The 24,681-nt window shown below is 32.9% G+C and overlaps 1 protein-coding gene and 1 non-coding gene across 2 annotated transcripts in view; one reads left to right on the top strand and one right to left on the bottom strand.

Annotated features, from left to right (window-relative positions):
• Positions 1-24,681, bottom strand: part of LOC113391580 (ankyrin repeat domain-containing protein 50) — a 60,194-nt gene that overhangs the window by 31,151 nt on the left and 4,362 nt on the right. The gene's annotated exons all lie outside the window — the stretch shown is intronic.
• Trnal-uag (transfer RNA leucine (anticodon UAG)) lies at positions 21,035-21,114 on the top strand. The gene has a single exon. It is a non-coding gene; the product is annotated as a tRNA-Leu (tRNA).

Below are 24,681 nucleotides of genomic sequence, written 5' to 3'. Positions count from 1 at the left end.
AGGAAACGCATGTTTCGGATGAAATTTTGCCACATCTGTTTCTTTACATATACTACCGGTTATTTATGTATACCCCCCATTTTGATGATTCCGTGTCGATTGGTCATCCCGATCAGTAGTTACTACGTCATTGATGGACGGACAAACGGCGAACATGATTGTAAGTGGTCACCACCGCCTATATACATTGGCGTTATCATATTTATTAATTTTTATTTGCATTGGCGTTATAAGAAATATTAACCATTTCCTAAATCACCAATGCGCCACCGACCTTGGACATTAAGATGTTATGTCCCATTGGATTTAGTTACACTGGCTAACTCATCTCAAACCAGAACACAGCTATACTAAGTATTGCTGTTTGAAGGTAGTGTAAGTATAATGTATATCAGAGCAACATTTGCCCAACTTTAGGATAATTACAGGATGTTAGTGTTCAATTATAATTAGAAGAATGTTTGCACAAGTAAAACTATCAAATGAGATATTTAGAGCACACTAATATAAATATAATGCAAGCTCGTTAAACGAAGAACGCGAAGAGCGAACGCCTTTTAGTGCTTACAAATATCTATGTGATCTAGGTCTCTTAAAGCCCTTAGGTCTTGTTCTCAATAACTTTTTCAACCCTTTCAGGAGGGTGAAAGAAGGTCGCCTTGACATAAAAAGTAGATGAGGGCTTTTAAGTATTTCTTTATCAGCGGCGCTGGTATATCCCATTGCGAGCTGTAAATAAGCTATATTTTGTAGCTATATTGGGGTCCTGCCATTTTCTAAAACAAAAATGACCAATTTACATTTTACAAACCACTTTTGGCAAAATAATCTATACTAATATTAAAAATGCGAAAGTAACTCTGTCTGTTATGCTTGTACACGTGATTAATGTCTATTTTGCAGCTTATGATTACTAGATGGCGTTATGTCAAAGTGTTGACATTTCTACATCGCGGTGGGAACATTCGCTAACTGTTTTATATAGCACTATGAAAAGATTGTAATGTGTTCATTAGGTCATCAGCGGTACCTAAAACAATTAATTTTATTAATAAATAAATTAATTAATAAACAATAGAGTCGACTGTCGAGCAGCATCCTTAACAGCGTTGCAGAACCTAGTCTCGAAAACTATTCAGGATATCGATGGTACCGTATCAATCAATACTATCGATAGTATCGATAGTTTTGGACTATCGATAGTTTAGGTTAAAAGTAATACTATCGATAGTATTACTCATGGGTAGCTACCGATACTATCTCTAACACCTTAACTATCGATAGTCTAATCCTTAGGATCTAGAGAGCTAAGTGTTCAATGCTTTCACTCAACTACTACGAAGTAATCTTGAACGCCAAGGAAGACTATAGACTACTTTATAATACCTAACATGACTACCAACCTTAAGAATCATATTTTGTCCACTTGATGCTACTCGATATTTTAATGTTTTTGTTTTTTAGCTAATTTGAATGTCATTTTTAGTAAAATCTACTGATTTTATAAGTGGAAAAAAGGGGATTTGCAATACTGTTACCTCCGTAACTTAAAAGGGACTTCCCGGCTGAATATGTTATAGCATAGGTGTTAAGGAAACAACCTTAATATTCATTTATTTTATAAAATATTATTTGATAAACGAATTATATTTCAAAAAAAATATAAACTTTGACATTGTTTATCAATAAGATATTTGTTATCTGTGTGAATAGTTTCTGAAACGTTTTTTTGTAAAATGATCAGTTGTCAATATTTTTTGGCCAATATTAGGTAACTTTGTAGCTGAAGATTCAATGACGTCAACATCCTGAGGATAGTTAAAAGAAGCTTCTCCGTTTCTTTATGTTCAAGACTTAATTGCTCGAAATTGTTTAATTTAAACGAATGTAATCTAATTGGGGATCTCGAGTTTTTTTGTAAGTTATCTTTGAGCCGGAATGGCCCAGTGACTCGTACATTTTAACTGATGACTGCGGGTTTAAGCCCAGGCAAGTTGCTGAACCGAATTTGATTTAATTTGGCGTGAAGCTAACTTGAACTCATAGAAGGGACACGCCTGACGACCACCCCCTAAAAAGCGAGCGAACCCGCAAGCGACAACTACTGCGTTATCAAGGGAAAACATACACTATCTCCTTATTTTTGTCGCGGATTTGTTACGCTTAGATATCAGCGATCTTCAGATCTAAAATCTATTTCTTACACTGTCAATACGCCCACCATGGGATCTCAGATGTTATCTGCATTAAAGTAATTAAACAGTCATTTAATTGTATATAATTAACATATTTATGTTAATTGCCATCAAGAGCTATACTGAGTTTCTTATCGGTTCTTTATAGAATCTATTCTGCAAACCTGTGGTAGCGTTAAACTTTAAAAAGTACCTTTATAAGCCTCGAATAGTGAATATTTATATTTTGGGTTAATTAATTACACTGGCTCACTCACCCTTCGAAGCGATAATAAAAGTATTAGACATAGCCGTTAGACGGTAGAATAACTTAAGAATTAAAGCTCAGACTGATCTGGATTAAAAAGTCCACTCCTTGAAGGTATGTATTTGCGAAAAACGACCTTATCTGTTTACACATAAGGTTCAAGTTAATTCTCCAAGAATATAAATACATAAGTAGATTTCCTCCTTAATTCTCAATTGCCGGAAGCCTTGTGAAGGATCAATTTAAAAATGTTTTGTTTCGTTTTGTTAATTTGAACCTTATTTATATGGCAATAGAGTTAAAAAATATATTTGAAATAAATTAATAACCCATTCACATTTAAAATTGAGACTTATTGCATTGCTATAAAGGTGATTTTTCGTTAACAATTTGTTTTCTCAAGTTAAACTTGAATCCAAATAATATTTTCTATTAAATGTCAGTTGGTTGTAAGATAATTTAAAAGCACGTGGTACCCCTTTGCTTTAAACAGAAAGGCAGACGCAAATGAAGCACCTGCTGGTAAGTGGCCACCATATTCAAAAGACGTTGGTACTGCAAGGAATATTAACCAACCCTTACATCGCTAATGCGCCACGAACCTTGGAAACCAAGATGTTATGTCCCTTTTGCTTGTTGTTATAGTTCCATGTTAAAATGAAAAATATGATTTTGAAGAAACCTTCAAGAGTGCCTAGGCGACGATCCAAGACTTGATAACGGCACTCTGGATTAAGACTGGCCTGTGTGGTAACCTAAATGGACATGATCAGCACACATGCAAATAAATCCGGAAATAGTATTCAATATATAAAACGTAGAAATAAAATGCACTTGACATTTAAAACGCGTGGGCAGTCGGAAACCTTAACTTCCGCTTCGCCATATTCGTTAGACAAAGTGTATTTAAATATTTCGTTAAATACTATCTAGATGGTATATATTCGTTCGTTTATCTATTTTAGTTTTGACATTAAATACTTTTTTAAATAAATTTCTCTATTGAAACAAATGCAATTTTTTTTAATATATAATATTTTACGGTTGACGTGCCGTCAGGCGCGCGTTATGGACTCCTTCTATAATAGTCAACTCTTCCCCATCGAAATATGAACATTGGAATCGAAGTTCTTCTTCTAGGGGGAACAGATGTCCAGAATCCACCAAGATGTCCGAAAATCCACAACATCGCGATTTTTAAGACATTTTCTGCCTCGCACAACCACTCTGTGGAACCAGCTTTCGCCGACGGTTTTTCCGAACCGATACGACTTGGGAACCTTCAAGAAAAGAGCGTACTCTTTCCTGAAAGGCCGGCAACGCACCTGCAAGCCCCCCGGTATTGCAGATGTCCATGGGCGGTGGTAGCCACTTTCCACCTATGACATAAAAAAAAAAAAAAGAATATTGCTGCACTCGATGATGCTTAAAAATTGTGGTGGCTGATTCACTTCCACAGTGACATCGTAAAAGTAAAATTAGTTTATTTTTATTGTTATACTAGCTGTGCCCGCGACTCCTTGCGCGTTTGAATTTAACAAAAAAGTTATTGCTGTAGCGTAAGTTACTCGTTATTGCAGTGGAAGTCCCGGCAAAATCGGTCCAGCCGTTCCAGAGATTAGCCGGAACGAACAGACAGACAGACAAAAATTAAAAAAAAAAATGTTACTTTACTATACGTACCGTGTAGCGGTTATTTTAATATTACAAACAGACACTCCAATTTTATTATATGTATAGATTTGTAAGTAATCGTTAATTGATTTCTTTTTTGTGTTGCCTGCATATATTTTGTACCAGACAGCATCACAAATTAAGTATGACGACTTTTTTAAATATATTTATCGAAATATGACAATTCGTAAGCAATGTAAAAATGTCTGTCTACGAAGTCTTAGTCTACAGACAGACATTCGGAATCTAAATATAATATTAGCTAAGATAATTGAGACTTTGATATTTAATTTCAAGTAAAGTTTAATAATATTTTAATTCATACCGTTTGAAATGAATGTATTTAAACGAAAGCTGTACAAAACGATTACATATTCACAGCAATCAAAGCGAACCCCGGAGCATCACGGAAAACCCGCCATCCCTCAGGCACCGGAAGTTCATAAAATATGCAACGCGATTCACTGAACAAACAACCCTCTAAATATTTTATTCATGTAACTATTTTTAAACGGATTTAAATGGTAATATATATTTTTGTTTCTTATCCTTTGAAATATTAGCTCCAATAAATAATCATAATTCATAAATCATCTGCCTCTTTGGTGTAACAACTACCTCATGAAGTTGCAGACCTGGACCCTGACTAGAGGTGCCGAGGTACTGAGTGTACGGGTGGACATACTTTTTATGTCACGTAGATAGGGTTGGCGAAAGGGCCTGATGTTAAGAAATCGCCTCATATCACTGATGCCATGAATTTTGGATACTAAGATGTTACATACACAATAATACATATAATTTTACAGTCGGTGCTGAGATTTCTGTTTTTGCGGTGTAAAATAAAGTATATCAACAATAATTTAATACTAAATCCTTCTCCGAAACGCCCTGCGTCTTCTAGTATAAGTTCGACGTATATTCGTTTAGTATTTATTTAAGTTACGCGTAACAACTAAAACTTATTCATGAGTATGGACGAGCAGACCCAACGCGTTGCTGTAGTCACGTTATACGTTGAATTTAATTTTAAAATAGCCAAAGACTTTTCTAAAACACGCTGATAGTACTAAGTTCGCGTCCAAAAACTAGGCGGGTTTTGTAAACTCAAATTCCTTTACTCAACATAGAAGCATTACACTTTCTTATTGATGGTCAAATTAGACACTACCACCGGTTCGGAAAAAGGAACACCCTGACCTGAGAAGAACCGGCGAAAGAAACTCAGCGGGTCTTTTTTTTTGTCAAATTACTTACATAATTAATTGTATATGAATAGAAACAGCCAGGAGGCGATCGTTTCATTCCCAAGGTGTACTATCAAACATAAACTCACTAATTGTATAGTAACCTTTAGCACACAAGCGTTTCTTAACAAATATTTTAAATTTGGCAACAGAAGCATTTTGAACGCTTTCTGGGATCCTGTTGTAAAACCGTATACATTGCCCCACAAAAGAGTTACTGACTCTATGTAGTCGAGTAACAGGAGTAACAAGATTGTGTTTGTTCCTCGTACCAATGTTATGAGAATCACATTTTCTCATAAAAACATTAATATTTTTCCGTACATACAAAACATTACAGAATATATATTGAGAAGCAACAGTTAATATCTTAATTTCTTTAAATTTATACCTTAATGATTCCTTGGCTCCTAGGTTATAGATTGCGCGAATAGTCCTCTTCTGCAGCACAAATATAGTATGGCTGCGTTACCCCAGAGCATAATACCAATTCATAACATAATATAATTTAAATATAACAGCGATGCATTTATAGATAGGTAGATAGGTAGATAGATAGATAGATAGATAGATGTAGATGGGATATTAGCAGTTGTAATAACTACTAGTTGAATATAAGACAGCGGTACAGCGAACTGATGTTAAAATCAATAGCACGCCGCCTACACTATTAACAAACGAGCGACCGATATTAATAATTCAAATAAGGTACGTTTAACGAACGAAAAGTGAAAAGTTCTTCTTCTAGTCTATTCCAATCATATCGTATTACATGCGATTTGCTAATGACTCGGCTATATTGTGCACCACTAAGAGTTTATGATTAATATATCTTTATTTATAATTTAATACTATTACACTTAACATCCATAGTGAGTATTATACCTTTAATCGAGCTCTCGACCAATGATGTCGCGTCAATTTCCTGTCAAATGTTGTTTATTTGGCTTTTTTTCTCTTATGGATATGTAGGTTGGTTGATTTTTTTATTGCATGCAAATAAATAATTATAATAATGCAGTAAAATAAATATAACGAAATAAATACGGGTTATCCTTTACTTTTCGTATAGAATGTAACTTTTTCATAAACGTTGATAAGATTCCTCCGAGTCTACGGTATTCCCTGCACGAAATTATTATTTGGCACACACGCATTATGAACGCACCCGTAAACGTCAAACATGGCCGCCCGTTGAACTGTCATGTCATTGATTTATATGGTTTTAATGTCGAAATATCTCGATTATCGACTTATAAATCATTATTTTTTAACGATCTATAAATTGTGAATAGGTTTTGATCGGGTCTATCGTAGACACGAAATTATTAATATAGATATATCAAAGTTGATTACGGCTTATACACATCCCGATAAATATGTAATCTTACGCGATTATATATTAAAAAAAACGTTATGAAAAAATGATGATTGTTTTACTGTGATGCGCGCGCAGTGAGATTAAAAGTACACGATGAAGTTGCTCGCTAAACTGTCAACTAAGTGTCAAATCGCTCGAAAGTAACTTCACGCCTTATATTGTGAACAAGGTTTATTTTATAAAAAATTTAAACTGAGTGTGCGGTACCTGCCCTTCCACCAAGTTTAGTACTAGGGCAAATCCATTCACAAATACATTGTATTTGTTTCGTAGAGTACGCAAGGGATATAACATCTTAATATTAAAATAAAATAAAACAAGTGCGAGTCGGACACGCCCATGAAGGGTTCCGTAGCAGCAAGTAACAAGGTCTATGTTTATGAAATTATTTTTTTTAGAAGTTACAGGGGGGGCACATTTTACCACTTTGGGAGTGTCTCTCGTGCAAACTATTCAGTTAAGAAAATAATGTTATTAGAAACCTCTATATCATTTTTGAATGGGTATGATTTTTTTTTATTTCGTTCTAGGTATGGGGAACCACCAAATTTTACTGTTTTTTTCTATTTTTGTGTAAAAATCTTAATGCGGTTCACAGAATACATCTACTTACTAAGTTTCAACTGTATAATTCTTAAAGTTTCGAAAAAAGAGGCATAAGGACGGACAGACAAAAGGACGGACGGACGAACGGACGGACAGACAGACAGACATGACGAATCTATAAGGGTTCCGTTTTTTGCCTTTTGACAACGAAACCCTAAAAAGGAGAAAAAATTAATATTACAGTACCAATCCATATGTGCAGTGGCGACCACGTCTCATCAGGTGGCCTAATTGCCAGTCAGTCTAATCGTATGACAAAAAACATATGTCAGAACGCGATAATTAGGCGATCTCATAAAACACATGTTTTGCTGACGCTACAGCGACATTTACAATTTATAAATGCAATAAAATTCAATTTATTTATACAATGATGGCATTTATGAAAGAAATACAAATTATATTCATGACAGTAGTCTTCTGCGTGGGGGGTATTTTAATTTTTTACTGTTTTCAAACTTAATTTTATTTATTCAATATAAAGAAAAAAATAGCAGTACTTGTTAAGACGCGCTTACTAGTAAACCAGTATGACGTTTGGCGTTTTTCAATCTTAGTTCCCAAAGTTGGTGGTGCATTGGCTGGTCAATATATCTTACAGCGCCAATGTATTTAGGTATTGGTGACCATAAAGTAGCCCATTTACTTAACAAGCTAGAATGGACTAACGAGTAATGTTCGATATTACGAAACAAACATCGGCTGGATAATATACAGCCCAAGGGATTATTAATTCGATAGGAACAAGCATTGAATTGGATAATAAATTCCCGCTTAAATACCGGAGAATTCCCACGTCGTGTTACGTAATACGTAATTAACACTAAGCGGGAATCGAAGCCGCGACCTTGCTCGACTTACACTGCGGTAGACTGCGCTATGGTTGTGTAATATCAGACCATTTGTGTTTGATCTAGATTCTAGAATATATTTTTACACAGCGTGTACATTTTATACTGGGAAAAATATTATTGAAATTTTGTAAATTGAACGTTTTAGAACGTAAAGTAACCAGCCTGTGAATAAGTCCTCAGGCCTCATTTCCCTTTGAGGAGAAGGTATGGAGAATATTCCACCACGCTGCTCCAATGCGGGTTTGTGTTTTCTCAGATTTGATGTAAAAAATAATAAAATGAACAGAGATATATTTATAAAAATAAACTACGTTAAAAAATAAATAATACAGATAAAACAGTTTCAGCAATCATTAGTTATTTTGCATAGAATTTAGACCAGTGATTCCCAAAGTGGTCCAGGTGGACCCCCAGGGGTCCACGGGACTTGCTGGGGGGTCTACGTAGGCGTGAATAAAAAATGGGGGTCCATAAGATGTTAATGGGGGTCCACGAAAATTTATCTGCTTTTGACAGTAAAGAGCAAAAATGTAAGCATAGTTTTTATAAGGGCCTATAGCCTACCTACATTGTTTTAAGTACCTAACTAAGCAGATAATATTTATATTTTTTTAATAATTATAATAAGGCAAGCGACTGTTACTTGCAAAGCGCGATCTGCCCGACAATGCTTAATGCTTGTTCAGACATGAACTTGATCACCACTATAAATACTTGATGCTAAAGATACCTACCTTTTTTTTTCTTCATCGGTTTGAGAGAATCACTAACAAATTCATAGATTTTAATTGCTGAAATACTCGTAGGATTATCAATATTAAACAAATTTAAATTTAGTTCATATTTTAGTGTTTCTCTCAAACTGTGGTTACGGACACATGCCAATAGGTGGTCCACGAGAAAAAAAAGTTTGGGAACTACTGATTTAGACATTAAATTATATCTGTGACATTAGTGACTCCACAGAGTAAAAGTTATGTTAGTTCAAAAAGCTGCGTTCAGAATCGGCTTAATATTGAACTAAAAAATCAATTAAAATTCGAAAATTTGGATAACAGGCGGGATTAACATTATATAAGAATGAAAAATTTGTTTATTACAATTGAGATCTTGAATAACACATAATTAATCTATGACATTAATTACGAGTTCTAAAAAAGTGACGTTTTGAATATCGGTGAATTTTTATATCGGAACTTTATTAGTGAAATTAAAGTCCATACAAGAAGTTAAGTTTAATAGTGTTGTAGTATACATAAATATATATTATATAGCTGAGTTATTAACGAATCGCTGGCTTCTTTATTTTTACTCCTCCAATTGGAATAAACTATTTGCACTAAAATTAAACACACACATAACACTTCAGACGCAAGAAAGGGTTATGATCTCGTTAATGGACGGATTGTTGTAGATATAAAAAGGAAACTAATATTATTCGTAGTTTCTTTATTGTACTATATTTAAGATTAAAATTAATTATTCAGATATATATGTGTGGCGGAGACATTGACCGTCGTTTTTAGCGGTGCCCAACGGACGAACCAAGTTGCTCAAAGAGGCGCCACTGACATTACGACTGAAGTTACGACCGCTCAAAGTCATAGCCGACAGGGTAGATTTAAACAGCCTGAGTGAACTCAAAACTATGGCCAATTGGACTATATCATATATAATGTAGAGACTTATTTTAAACATTGTTAATAAGCGTGCTGTAATATCGAATTAGGACAACCATGTCCTGTAATGATATGTATACAGTTGTTTTTATTATAAATAAATAAATAATCAATATATTGATTTGATACCACCGCTTCGGAAACACCTAGAAACCTGGAACCGGTGAAATAGCCTAAGCGGATATTTTTTTCATGCCATTAATCCGTCTACAACGTAACGATTTTCCTTGTTTTTTTTTTATAAAATACAAAGGCAGATTGACAAAGGAGTCACATTGTAAGTCACCATTGACACCGTAAGAACTATTTACCATTCCTTACAACATCAAAGTGCCGCCAATTTTGGGAACTAAAATGTTATGGCCCTTATACCTGTAGTCTGGCTCGCTCACCCTTCAAACCGGAACACTACAAAAAGCGGTGAGTACGTGATCACTAGGTACCCAGACGAGCACGCACAAAGCCCTACCGCCAAATTACTCTACAGTACATAAACAGAACGAATAAAAATATAATATTGTGCGAATTATAAATTGCGTTTACAAATGCCACTTCTATGATACCGTGATCTATGTTAAAGATAAAAATCCATCGACCGATAGCACCTAATAAATGTTGAACGCTAAAACAATGAACTAAAAACAAACATGGCGTACAATAGTGATGCTATCGATTTTAGAGTAGTAAATATTATTATCGATAGAAAGTTTACAATTATTAATTTATCTATTTGAACGCGAAATATTTCTTAAAAATATCGTTTTTTTTTATAGCATGACATGACATGATGAAGATCGATCACTATATATATTGGCACCGTAATAAAATTAACCATTCCTTACAACACCAATGTGCCACCAACCCTGGGAACTGAGATGTTATGTCCATTGTGTTTGTATAACTAAGGCTACACTGGCTAACTAAGATATACCGGAACACATCAATACTAAGTATATGATGAGTGAATGATACCTACCCAGAAGGGTATGACCCTACACAGACCTAACAAGTAAGCTAATTATTTAAACAAACCTGACTTCGGATTGACATTGTAAACTAATACTTCAGTATTTCTTGTACTTGTTGGACATTCATCAAATTCAATCAATTATAATTCGATTTAACAAATACTGCCAGTGCATAAATATACACACGATAGAATAACCAAATTATTAAGGGGACTACATGAGCTAAATGCAAGTTTTATAATGCAAAAAAGTATAAGATCCGATGCAGTAAACCAAATGAAAAAAATATATGATAATCTTCAGGATACATGCTAGTTATTTGCTATTTTGAAAACATGATGTAATTAATTTGGTACGATAGAAAAAAATCACAAAGTTACCTCTAAAAAAATCTTTTAATAAATAAAAACTATACTTATATACATTCAATAATTCTGGTTTTTTGTCAGATTATTCTACAAGCAATATATTATTTAACCTCTGCGTCACTTTTTTAATAACTTCAATAGATTTTTTTTAAATCAGATATTCTTATTTTCGAACAAAATTCGTACGCATGTGTGCGTAAACGCCGTGTACAGACATTGCCGGCCGAGGCCTGATGCTATATAGACGTGTCGATCTTTTCGTTACGAGCCTCATTACGTAACGAAATATTTTTTTGTAATTTTAATTGTAAATTCATTGTTTCATGTTTTCTTATAATAAATATTATTCTTTCTTGTAGATAAATATATTAAGTTAAAATAATGTAGTAGTAATTAGGCATTTGTTTTTTATTATATTATTTGTCATAAATTTTAATTGTGTAAATATGGGAAATGAAGTGAAACGCGTGAGGAAAACTAAAAAACGTTTATATAAATTAAGCGCCGAACATACGTATGAACGATATTAAAAGGTAAGAGTATTTTTTTAGTAAACATATTTTTTTTTTATAAATTATGAATATTGAAAACATCTATTAGAAAAAATGTGCAATCAGTTCGCATAGAATCAGATTTTTCGAGTTGTTCTTCAAATATTATGATAGAGTATTTGGTGAAAGTAAGGATAAAATCAATTGAGAGTGACTACGTTCGATCCCCATGATCTCGAAGCAATTTGATATTTTTCATTAAAAGTACTATGGGGCATATTTAGATACATATTTTTTAAATACATAATTTTATAATTAATAAAAATATAATTACTAACATATATTTATTTTTTACAGAATAAAGAAAGTCGAAAACAATAACACGGAAGCTATTTATATTGCGTAAGAGTTTAATTTTATCGATTTTGTTTATAATAGAATTAAAGTTATCTATGAACTAATTTTAATAATAAAAAAAATAATGTAATTGTTGTGAACCAGAGAACTAGAATATTTAGAAGTGTCATTTGTACGTAATTCAAAAATTGTAATTTTTAGTAACGTCCGCCATATTAGATTGAAAATGGAAGCAATTCATGAATCGTGGATTGTCATCGAGACTAAATATGTGTGCCAACTTTCAGCTCCATAGCTTCAATGGAAGTAGGTGTAATATTGATTGCAAGATTTCAGGACATACGTACATACATTCATACATACAAGTGAAATTAAATAAAATATTTTAATAAAAAAATTAACACTAAATGTTTTTTTTTTGTAGTACCAAATCCAAATATTTTAAGTTTAATTAAATCAGTTTTATTATTTAATCATTTTCGAATAACAGTCCAAAGCAAAACAAATAATTCTTATATCCTATCTATTTTTATGAGATTTATAATTAAACCTAGTATGATTAACCTAGTTAACCAATGATTCAACCAAATCGACTTGACGACATTTTTTTCTTGTAAATATTTAGATGTTTTTGTTTTAATTGTATTTTTTTTTTTCTTTGTGAACCGATATTAATAAAACGAACAAACACTACGCTATATGTTACCCCACGGTTACTACACTACAGGTTTCGAACACTTACGATTTTATTATATAAATAGATTATCAAACTTTTATAAAATATTAAAAATTGGTATGTTTTAATATTTAGTATAAGAACTAATTGTGGTAGGTATAATAATATAAATAAAAGAAAAAAAGGTTAAAACTAACTGTCTATTTTATTGTGTACAAAATATAAATAAAAATATTGTAAGTTTAATTGAATCAGTTTTTTTTATAATCATTCGTTAACTAACATCGAAAGAAATCAAAACCATTCTGTTGTCCTATCTATTTTTTATGAGATTTATGATTGATCTTACTTCGCTCGGTTTGGCGCCATCTATTAGAATATTTGGGCGTAACCTCGTTACCTCGCTTAACCATTAGTTCACGGGCTTGCCGTTTTTGTCGATTTTGTAAGTGTGTGCGTGCAATTCTCAAGGGCACTTAGCTCTTGTAGTCCCCTTAAAGAGAGGTTTACAAGCTGCACGTGCCGGTGCTTTAGCTAGCAACATAATAATTAGGACACACGCATAACTACGAACGTTTAATTTATTTAAAAGTCCTTGTAATTTGTCACAGCGTATCAGCCGCGTTACCAAATAACGCGTGACATAATAATTATAATAATATGTTTATGTTAGAGATACTAAATTAGATAAAAATAGCAAATTTATGACCGGAAAGGACGACATCGTTTAATTTTTATGCTTAAAAATTCATATACGTTGTAAAATTTACACTATAAGACAAATGTTGTTGTCGCGTGTCAATTTTATAATATTATATTATATTAGTATCTCAAAGATTTATCTTAATTATTAAATCTTTTTTTTGTTTATAATAGGTAGGTGGAATGGCCATTGAATCACTCGAGGGTAAGTCACCACCGGCTATAATCATAGGTACTGTAAGAAATATTAATCATCCCTTACATGCCTAACTATGAAATAATGTACCTTGTGCCTGTAGTAATACTAGATATCCACCCTTAAAAATAGAACACAGCAATATAAAGATTTGCTGTTCAGCAGTAGAATATGTAATGAGCGGACGGTACCTACCCAGACGGACTTGCACAAATGCCTATCACCAAGTACCTATAATAAAATATGTAAATTTAATTTTTCAATAATAATAAAATTCCTTGTTATGTACAATAAAATCGACATTAAACCAAAGTCACTTCCCTAAACCAAAAGCAGCCATTCTGAATTCAGTCGAAATTTGAATGAGAGCTCTTCATTCTATTATGGCGGGGCACGAGCTCTCATTTCCCGCGCTTTTTAAACACTTTTTTTCACGTTCGCCGTATGCACACGCATAATTTAACACGTGCAAATAAAAGAGTCTACTCCGGTACAACGAACTCATATGAAGTGGAGTTCTTTTCAACATGGACGGACTATTATTACTTTTTTTTTTAATGTAACATGTATTACGATTTAAGTCATGTAAGCACGTGCACGGCTCGACTGAAATTTTATGTCCTCCTTACACGTAAAACGCTTGTAATTAATGTTTTTCGTTAAAAATAACTACATTTTTTTAGCTATTAAAAAACGCAAATAAGTACGTTCGCGTAACGTAGTGTGTACACCGGTTTTCATGGATGCGTCACTCCGAGGTCCCGGGTTCGATTCCCGTCCGAGTCGATGTAGAAAAAGTTCATTAGTTTTCTATGTTGTCTCGGGTCTGGGTGTTTGTGGTACCGTCGTTACTTCTGATTTTCCATAACACAAGTGCTTTAGCTACTTACATTGGGATCAGAGTAATGTATGTGATGCTGTCCAATATTTATTTAATTTAATTTATTAATGTGTTGTAATGTTTTAAAACATTATACAAAGGCATACGAATAAATCATTCTGCCAACTGACGTAGGCCCTTTACATACAAAACGTTATTTATATTTTAATTAGGTTGCATTCAATGTGATTTTCATGTCAAAGTTCATAAGGTCTAGATGTTTTTTTTAAAGTAATTTTATTCGTAATGTTAATTTTAATAAATAATAGCAATATAAAATTTATCAATAATACTAAATACATTAAAACTAGGTATATTAAAAAAAATATTATGTAGATTCTAGACGAAGGCATATAAAAGTCCCCTTAATGGTAATCACCATATATATTGAAACTTTAAAAATATTAACCTTCTCCTTCTAACAAATTTTATGCGTTGGTAATGGCAAAGCCAGCAATGGGATAATTTTAATGTCACACCCTAAACACTTGCACTTCAAAAACAGTCTAAACAGTTATTGTTTATAGACATTATATAAGCGCATAAAAAGAAATGATACTTAAAAAGTAGCAAATGCTGAGGGTTGAGTCAAATAAAAAAAAAGTATGGGAAGAGAAACCGACCGAGTGAAAGAGTCACTGATATATTTGAAGGATTCCGTACGTGCAATTGATTGAGAAACAGAGATAAATGAATGAAAAACTACAATGCAAACGAATATTCTTTTTTTATAGGTTAGCGGACGAGTATATGGGCCACCTGTTGGTAAGTGGTCACCACCACCCATAGACAATGGCGCTGTAAGAAATATTAACCATTCCTTACATCGCCAATGCGCCACCAACCTTGGGAACTAAGATGTTATGACCCTTGTGCCTGTAGGTACACTGGCTCACCCTTCAAACCGGAACACAACAATACTGATTACTGTTGTTTGGCGGTAGAATATCTGATGAGTGGGTGGTACCTACCCAGACGAGCTTGCAAAAATACCCACCACCGAGATTCATAATTAAATACCATTAAACTAGACAGTTTTAAAAATACCACATTGAACGTGACTACTACATGATTAATTCTGTCAACATTGACATTCCGCTAGTTGAAATAGTTATCTGTGGAGTGTGTATGTGACTTGCATCAGCTGTCGTTGCATTTGAGTCGATGTGTGATTAATAAACGAGCCAAAAGATTTTGTACATCTATAATTTATATTTCATTATTGTCAATTATTTTTATTTTTTTATTTTTACTAGCGATACGTTTGGCTTTATAAATACCGAGGTGTAATGTTTTGTATCCACCTTTTTTTTATTATTGACAGAAAGGCGCCACCTAGAGTCTAGCCCAAAGCTTGACTAGCCTTCCCTTTCAATCGAGTCCCGCCATTTCAGGTCATTGATCATTTTGTCTGGAGGACGACCTAAGCTGCATTTGCAAACTAAGGGTCTCTGACTCCAGTAACTCCAGTTCATTTCGAATTATCAATAACATTAGTTAATTTTAGAATATTTAACCACAGATTATCACCTAAACTATCGTCAAGACTTATATCAAAATCAAAATCTACTTATTCAAGTAGGCTTTTACAAGCACTTTTGAATTGTCATTTAACAAACTATTTAAAGTAAAGCTACCACCGGTTCGGAATGTAGATTTTACCGAGAAGAACCAGCAAGAAACTCAGTAGTTACACTTTTACAATATCTAAAAATACAGTCATGTTAGTTAAATACAATTATATATGTATGTTATGTCTCCTGCCTGGAAGAATTGAAATGGAATAAAAAATGAATAAGTATGTATTTGTATATAGATCATAAATGGTATTAATGAGGTTTTTCCGCTAGAAAAACGCTCTTACGCGTTTTCTCCCACGTGAAGTGGGGGTTATATGGGACTCGCCGGTGCTAAGAATGCCTGGTGCGCCCCTACGGTAATACCCACTAAAAAGCCAGCGGTACCCACTCCGAGACTTCAGGCGCATCACAGTATCGCTTGCGCAAATATAAATGGTACTGTATCATGCAAGTATGTACGAATTTCGCCCAAAACAAGTGTAATTCTCGGCAACGTCTCTAGACATTAAAGCGCTACGTGTTTGCAGGTATTGAATGTACGATTGAATCTTATGAACACAAGACACCCGTCTCGTGCGCATCGTATCGTATTGACACACGCCTGCGTCTTGTTATATCGAATATTCGATGCAATCAAATCAAATATATCAATGCTTTTCAAGTAGGCTAGTAGGTACGAGTTGCTTGGTGGTAGGGCTCTGTGCAAGCCTGTCTGGGTAGATCAATCCGCCAAGCAGCTGGTTGTCCAGATTCTCGGCTGCTATTGCGTATAACTTTTTATCAGTTCTGTTTACCTGAGGTTTAAACTAAGAATGTCGAGATCTGTGCCATTATAACTAGAACAATGAGGCAGTCAGTAAGATATACAGTCATATCGACATTATACTCATAACCATTTTGTATATAATATTCCAAAAGCATGGATTGTTCAGTTTCCATGTAATACTTAGAACAATAGTTACGACATAGCTTTCAGCCGATTGGACACAACATACTCCAAGATTTAGTAGAAGATCTCCGAATTCGTCAAGAAATTCAACGTCTGGTTTTTTTTTGTTTTTCATAATCATCATCCAAATCTATTTATTAATAAATATTGCAAAACCAAAACAGTTCAGTAACTTTTTCGCCTGTGTTAACATTTGTTTTTTTTTTTGTTTATAGTTTTTAAATTACGAATGTTTATGGTCGAATAAATCACTAGGGGACTACTAATTTAAAATAAAGTATGATTAAAAACTTTCTCCGTGTACATAAATTAACATTTTCATTATGAATTTATTGCAAGTATTATTTCTATATTATGTTGAATTTTTTCAAAAGTCATATGATTGTTTTAACTTATTTTATATCAATTTAAGTATGACGACACGAACGGTATCAGAGTCTAAAATTAACATATGAACGAAAAAAAAATGCCAGTTACATTTTTTTTACAAACGACATCTTGAGTAATTTTTTTTTTTTATTATTAGGCTGAATAATTATTTATCTTTGCCTGCAATTTCGTATTCTAACTGTAATCGCCCCCAATCTCAGGTGATATCACACGAGAACAAACAAAGATGTTTACACTTGTTACATTGTCTCACTTAAAAGCAAGAAAAGCACACACTATTCCTGTTCTATAAAGTAACAATCTCCAACCCCCTGTATACGAATTATCCCCCTATATAAGACACAGTTATTTAACTGAGAGAATGATACAGGGAGAGTATTCAACAACAATTTTCCCTGTTCCGTTTCCTTGTTACAGAGTTATGCACGCAACAAGCAAACTGATAAGCGGGAACAATGTTAAAACTTCGCTCAAACAGTCCTTATTGCTATTGAAATAAAGTTCATAAAATTTTCGCTACACAAAGCAAAACTATTTGTATAACTGTAATGAAATATCATTCTTATTATTAGATATATTAGGTCGATAATAGGTATCCTATTGGAAATATTAAATAATTAAAGTTACAAAATTTAATAAATATTTTAAACTAGCTGAAAACCCGGGTTCGCTCTGGGCAATTAAACAAAAGTAAACAAATACGGTCTATCCTTTTCTTTTCATATAAAATATAACAGTTTCACATAAGCTTTGATCTATAATTTATTGTGGATAAGTTTCCATCGAGTACCGTATCCCTGCACGAAATTATTATTTCGAACACACTTATTGAACGTATCCTTAAACGTCAAACATGGCCGCCCGTTGAACTGTCAACTCCTTGAATTTTATGGAATTGAATGTCGAAATATCTCGATTATACGAAATTTGCGGACACGTGTTGTCGACTAATAAATCATTATTTTTAAATGATCTTTAATCGTGGATAGCTTTCGATCGAGTCTGTCGTAGACCTGCACGAAATCTCAGAAACTATAACACCTACGAACTTGAAATATAGCAGGTAGTTTCAGGATTTTACGAAACTTCACCCCTAAGGGGGTAAAATGTGGATTGGAATTTTGTATGAAAGTCGTATGTTTTTTAATTAAGAATCTTAAAATTTAACTTGAAAATCAGAAAAATTATTAGTATCAGTAGTAATGTGTTTGTCTTTACGTTTACGTGCAAACTTAAACGACTTAGCACGTAATACGGTACATCCTTATAATATATGTGGTATACTTGGTTGTAGGGTTTTATGCAAGAGTGAGTGGGTATCTACCCAAATGGGGATACCCACTCATCTATCAATACTAATCTAGCAATACATCAATCTGTTGTGCTGATGTTATTTTCTTTCCAGTTTGAAGGTTGAATGAGGGACGTCTTAGTTTCCAAGGTGGGAAATTGGCGATTTTAGGGGGTGGGTAATATTTCTCACAATGGCAATGACATGGCCACTCATAGTAGTTCATTTTCCAGTATGTCTATGAATAAAAAAAGAGGACGAGCTAGTTGTTAAGCAGAAATATGTTAGGTATTAGATGAAGTATATGCCCATTAGGTTATAACGCGACGTCCGACAATGAGGTGAGAATCCTTTGACGACCTCCGTGGTCGAGTAGTGTGTACACCAGTTTACATGGGTACGCCACTCCCGAGGTCCCGGGTTCGATTCCCGGCCGAATCAATGTAGAAAAAGTTCGTTAGTTTTCTGTTGTCTTGGGTCTAGGTGTTTGTGGTACCGTCGTCACTTCTGATTTTCCATAAGACAAGTGCTTTGCTACTTACATTGAGATCAGAGTGATGTATGTGATGTCCAATATGTATCAAAAAAAAATAAAAATAGTTTATAACAACTCATCTTTTGTCTATTCCAATCGAAGAAGGAACTATGATAAACAAACCGTATTACGTATTTAATGCTATTTACTTAAAGCTTATATAGTCCACTACTAACAATTCTTAACTACTTATATCCACTTCAAAATTATATCTCCCAAGTTAACAACTTACGGACATTCGAAACGTCATTTTTCTTGTATCCATAATAAATATCACAGATTATTTAAGATCTCGACCAATACGAGTCAATTCAATGACAAATTAATTATATTAGGACAAAACAATGGTGACCTAAGGCTCTCTTGACATACATCGTTACAACTCGTCCAAATTCAGAGACTCACTAAACTTTTAAACTAGCAAAAAATGTTAAAATCGAAAGTCTATTTCATTTTTTACTGTTGTTATTTTTTTCATTTTTTAGGGTTTCGTAGCCAAATGGCAAAAAACGGAACCCTTAAAGATTCGTCATGTCTGTCTGTCTGTTCGCCGTATGTCACAGCAACTTTTTTCCGAAACTATAAGAACTATACTGTTGAAACTTGGTATGTAGATGCATTCTAAATAAATAAATAAATAAATAAATATTGGACAACATCATTCTGTGAACCGTATTAAGATTTTCACACAAATATAGATAATAAAATTAAAAAATAAACAAATTTTGGGCGTTCCCCATACTTAGAACTGAAAATCAAGAAAATTTTTTTTCATCAATCTCCTATATAAGTATATAATATATATAAATAAATAAGGATACGTACTTATTGAGTATCTTTTGTTAGACTCAAAAATTATATAAATAAATTTTTCTACACTCCTCTGGTGACTGTAATATGTTACATCTAATTCTAAATGTAATCCGTCCGAAGTCAGAGTATTTCACAAGTATGTATAGGTCTAGACAGTCGTCCATATTTAATTTAGGGTTTTGCGGATGATTGAAGGGTCGTCGACTCCTGCAATCAATAGTTTGATATGGGGTGACTTTAAAAGGGTTTGTATGTCTATTTATATTGATAGAAAATACCTTGCTATAGTTTAAATTAAATTAATTATTTAACAGTAACACTTAGTCATTATTACATCAATATATGAATTATATTTAAACAGCTTAGAAAACGGTAACGGCCTGTTGTGTGTTTATTTATTTATACATAAATATTATAACTTAAAAGACGCATAATAATGAGCGACCAGACGATGCGTTTTAGGTATTTATTCTGGCAGCTCGTGACCACGACAAATTCAAATGTTGAAACGAGGCGACGAGTTAAATTTAAAAAAAATATCAAGACAAAATTAAAACCTAAAATAAAATTAATAATTTATACTTTGGAACAATTACTTTTATACTTTATTGTACACAACACCTAAATAAAAGTGGGGTACAATTTTGGCTACATTACCGCTCCAAAGCGATCTCTTCCAGGCAACCAACGGTGTAGGTTAGGTTAGCTCATAGAATATGAGCAAAACAATTACTTTTTAGACATAATAGCTATCCTATAAAGATTTAATGGAATTCCTTTCCTATTGGATTTTAGGATTTGTGCCAGGCCACAGTCTTTTCGTGTAAAATTTGTATTTTGAATTCTGAAATACATAAATCATACCTTCGCGGTCTTTAAATGTTTCGAATAATAAAACTATAAGAGTCGTTTACAAAATCAATACTATATGATAATTTCATTTGAAATGCCATAAGGCAGCGTGGCCGAGCGGTCTAAGGCGCTGGTTTTAGGCACCAGTCCGAAAGGGCGTGGGTTCGAATCCCACCGCTGTCAAACTCTTTTATTTTATTTTTCTTTATAAATATTAATTATACATTTTTCATAAATATATATAACCATTTATATTAGAAATACATCAAATTAAAAAAAAAAAAGAATTTTTTTTTTGTTATACTAAATTGTATCGTTAAAATAAGACGTTAGTATTTAGTTTAGTACTTGTTTGTAGTTATTGTGAATACGTAAGTATTATTTACGTTGAAGAAAAAAAAATAGCTACTTTACGAATCATGATCACGTGGAATGGTGTCAAGAATGCTAGTTGCATATCGATTAAGTTCAATAAGATATTATATATAAACTAGTAGGCCGTTCTGACTTCGTCCGGGAATTTTAATTACTCCCCGATCGCAGCGCCACCTTCCGACTCCAAACTTAACCACTCACTCTAATACACACAAAAAAATACACCGAATTCGGTCCAATCGTTTAAAATATTATATTTATATAATTGTATTTAACTAACATAAGTTTTTATTTTGAATGTTGGAAAAGAGTAACTACTGAGTTTCTTGCCGGTTCTTCTCGGTAGAATCTACATTCCGAACTGGTGATAGCTTCACTTAATATAGCTGTAAAATAACAAAAGTGCTTGTGAAAGCCCAATCGAATAAAGTATATTTTGATTTTGAAAGTTATTATACATATATCAAAATCATTTAACTCTCAAACTTCTATAAACATACGCAATCATTTTTTAGTAAATTCTAGCCTTTCCAAGCATTCATACATGTACACTATAAGACCGCCATTTCATAAGTTTTGTTTACAGTATGATAAAAGAGAACTAACATCTAACTAAGTCAAGATTACTTGCTCTAGTTATGAATTACTGTATATAAAATTAATGCCCTAATTTTAAAATATCTAAGTATATAGTTAATGTAATATATAAAAGTTGAAGCATATTTTGGGAAACATTTTTGTATGGTAGTCTGTGATGTCTACTTAGTGGCGCGAAAATTTGACGTTTTAATTTTTTTATTTCCTAACATAATATTTATAATGATAGTAAAATATACAGTATTAACGACTAAAGTAACGTACAATTTTGTTGGAATAATACAGTTAAAATATATTTAACAAGTCTGCAATCTTTTCCGAAAGAAGTTTCTACTAAGAGAAACTCAAAAAAATATTTACAGATAATGCAAGAAATTAACAAATACTAATTCCATGTATTTTAATCATCTCCTACAGATGTACTGTGTAACTGTGAGAGTTAAAATCTTGGAAATGAAAACAAGACACGTTTCGTTTTCTTCGACAATTGAATGTAGAAAAATGTATCGGAATAAAAAAAAGATTTTTACTAGTAAGCTCTGAACTAAACTAACCTTGCAACATGTGCCTACCAAACAATATTTGAAAAAAAAAACATATGTCATTTTATTTAAGAAAATATTTAATGTATGAAGTAACTAACGTTTCAAAATCATAGCTATCTTAAACAGAATTATAATTTTCTTAGTTTAATTATTTTATCACACAACACATATTCTATTATTATTATTTTATTAATGAGTAATTTACTTTAAACGACGACGCCGGCGTAAATATTTACCGTCGGAAGCTTTGCACTCACTTAATACTTATTGATTTATCAATGTACCACCGAATCGGAAATACATTATTTTTTTCTAGAAATGGACAAAGGCGTCCACGTTATATCCAACGAGAACTTTTATGACACTACAAATTACATTATAGTTATAATTCCGACCACGTAAAATACATAACAATTTAAACTTTAATGATTAGCTTTAAACCACCATCGAGTAAATAAAAAATCAGTTCAATAATTTGGTGCTCAAACGAACATACAATTTAATTTTATAATACAAGACAGATAATAAAGGTCATAAGTTTAATTAGCTGTATGAACACGAGTGCGTACTCATTCTTGTATTGTTGCAGTTGATGTCTCATGATAATATTATGTTTAATATTTTAATTCAAAGCGATGTTATTCTGACATGGCATGTGGTATCGTCTGCATGTGGCGTGGTGTGCCGCTGTGGTAACGACTGTATTTTATATTAAATACCTATTATTAAAAAAAATAGTTCCTTATAAGGCTTACCAGCCGTTCTTACCCCCCAAGGCGCACCAATAGATGTTTTTATATAATATAGGTAGACGGACAGGCAAAAAGACCATTTGATAGTGTAGGATCACCAATACTCAAAAATATTAGTGTCGTTAATTTTTTTTAACCATTCCTTACGTCGCCATTGGCCCGCAAATTTTGAGAACTAAGATATATCTCTTGGGTTACTCACCCTTCAAACCGGAGTTCATCAACACTAAGTATTGCTCTTTGGCGGTAGAATTTGTGGTACCTACTCAGACGTGCTTTCAAAAAACCCTATATACCTGATGAAGCGCATTCAAATGATACCCAACTGGTATTTTTTATTTAACTTGTAGCCTATTCTAAATTTCAACCACAAGGGAACAAAAGGCAAATAAACAACATTTGACGTCGAATTGAAGCGATATCTTTGGTCGAGAGCTTGTATAATCTATGATATTCATTATGGCTTTCCGGAAAAATGAAGCTTTGAACGTCGTAGAAGCTATCGGAGCTTTGGAAGTACAATTAAGTGGATGAAAGCAGTTTGGTGTTAAAGTATGTCGACATTATCTACGAATGTCTTGTTCACGAGTATGATCGAGCTCCTCCAAATAAAAAAATAAATAAAAAACATGGTAAATATCCCGTTTTAAATGCTGATAGTAATAAAAATAACCATGTTAATTTAAAATATTATACAGTTTTATCAAGAACTGTTTAATGGAGCTTTTAGCAAATTGTATGGAATACGTAGATCTAAGGATTGATTATTTATCTGCGTAGTTTCTTCGATAGCAATATGCGTTACGCTATTTCGGCTTCTAAAAGGTTAACTTTGTTAAAAATTCGTATAAAAATATATTAAAAAAAAATTGCAAACAAAACTATAAAATAATATAAATATTTATTAATACGAAACAATGTCTACAATAGACGCGGCAAAGGAAACACCGAAACGAAATGTTATGGCAATTACAAGGAATACTAATCGAAAAATGTGCTCATACCGATGTCTCGATTAAACTTTAAAAGGTACATTAATCGGCAAAGTTCAATTAAACTAGAGAATTAATAAAAACTAAGTTACTTTTTTGTTCAACTGTTCGATTTCTTTACATGTTCCTTACATGTTTATACGTAATTGCAATTATGACGGACGGCTTCCCTTTCAAGACCTTTGGCTTGCGATAAGCGAACATTGACGCGACTTCAAGGGTAATTTTATATTAGCTATGCCTCCCGAGGGTTGATGTAGGGGTGATACGAGTTATACCGACACGTTGTAACCCTAAATATTACAAGGAATTTTAAATCTTAGTTGGTTCGATACAAAAAGGAATGTCTCGGTAGTTACGAATTATCGCCACCGCAGCAAAAAAATCGCCAATTTATTATTTTTAATATATAATAAATAAATATAACCTAACCTATATTAGAGCACTTGCAAATATATTTTTTGCTGCGATGGCATGAATACGTAAATG

Source organism: Vanessa tameamea, chromosome 30 (assembly GCF_037043105.1).
Source record: "Vanessa tameamea isolate UH-Manoa-2023 chromosome 30, ilVanTame1 primary haplotype, whole genome shotgun sequence".
In the NCBI taxonomy this organism is placed as follows: Eukaryota; Metazoa; Arthropoda; class Insecta; order Lepidoptera; family Nymphalidae; genus Vanessa; species Vanessa tameamea.
This window is presented reverse-complemented; position numbering and strand designations above follow the sequence as displayed.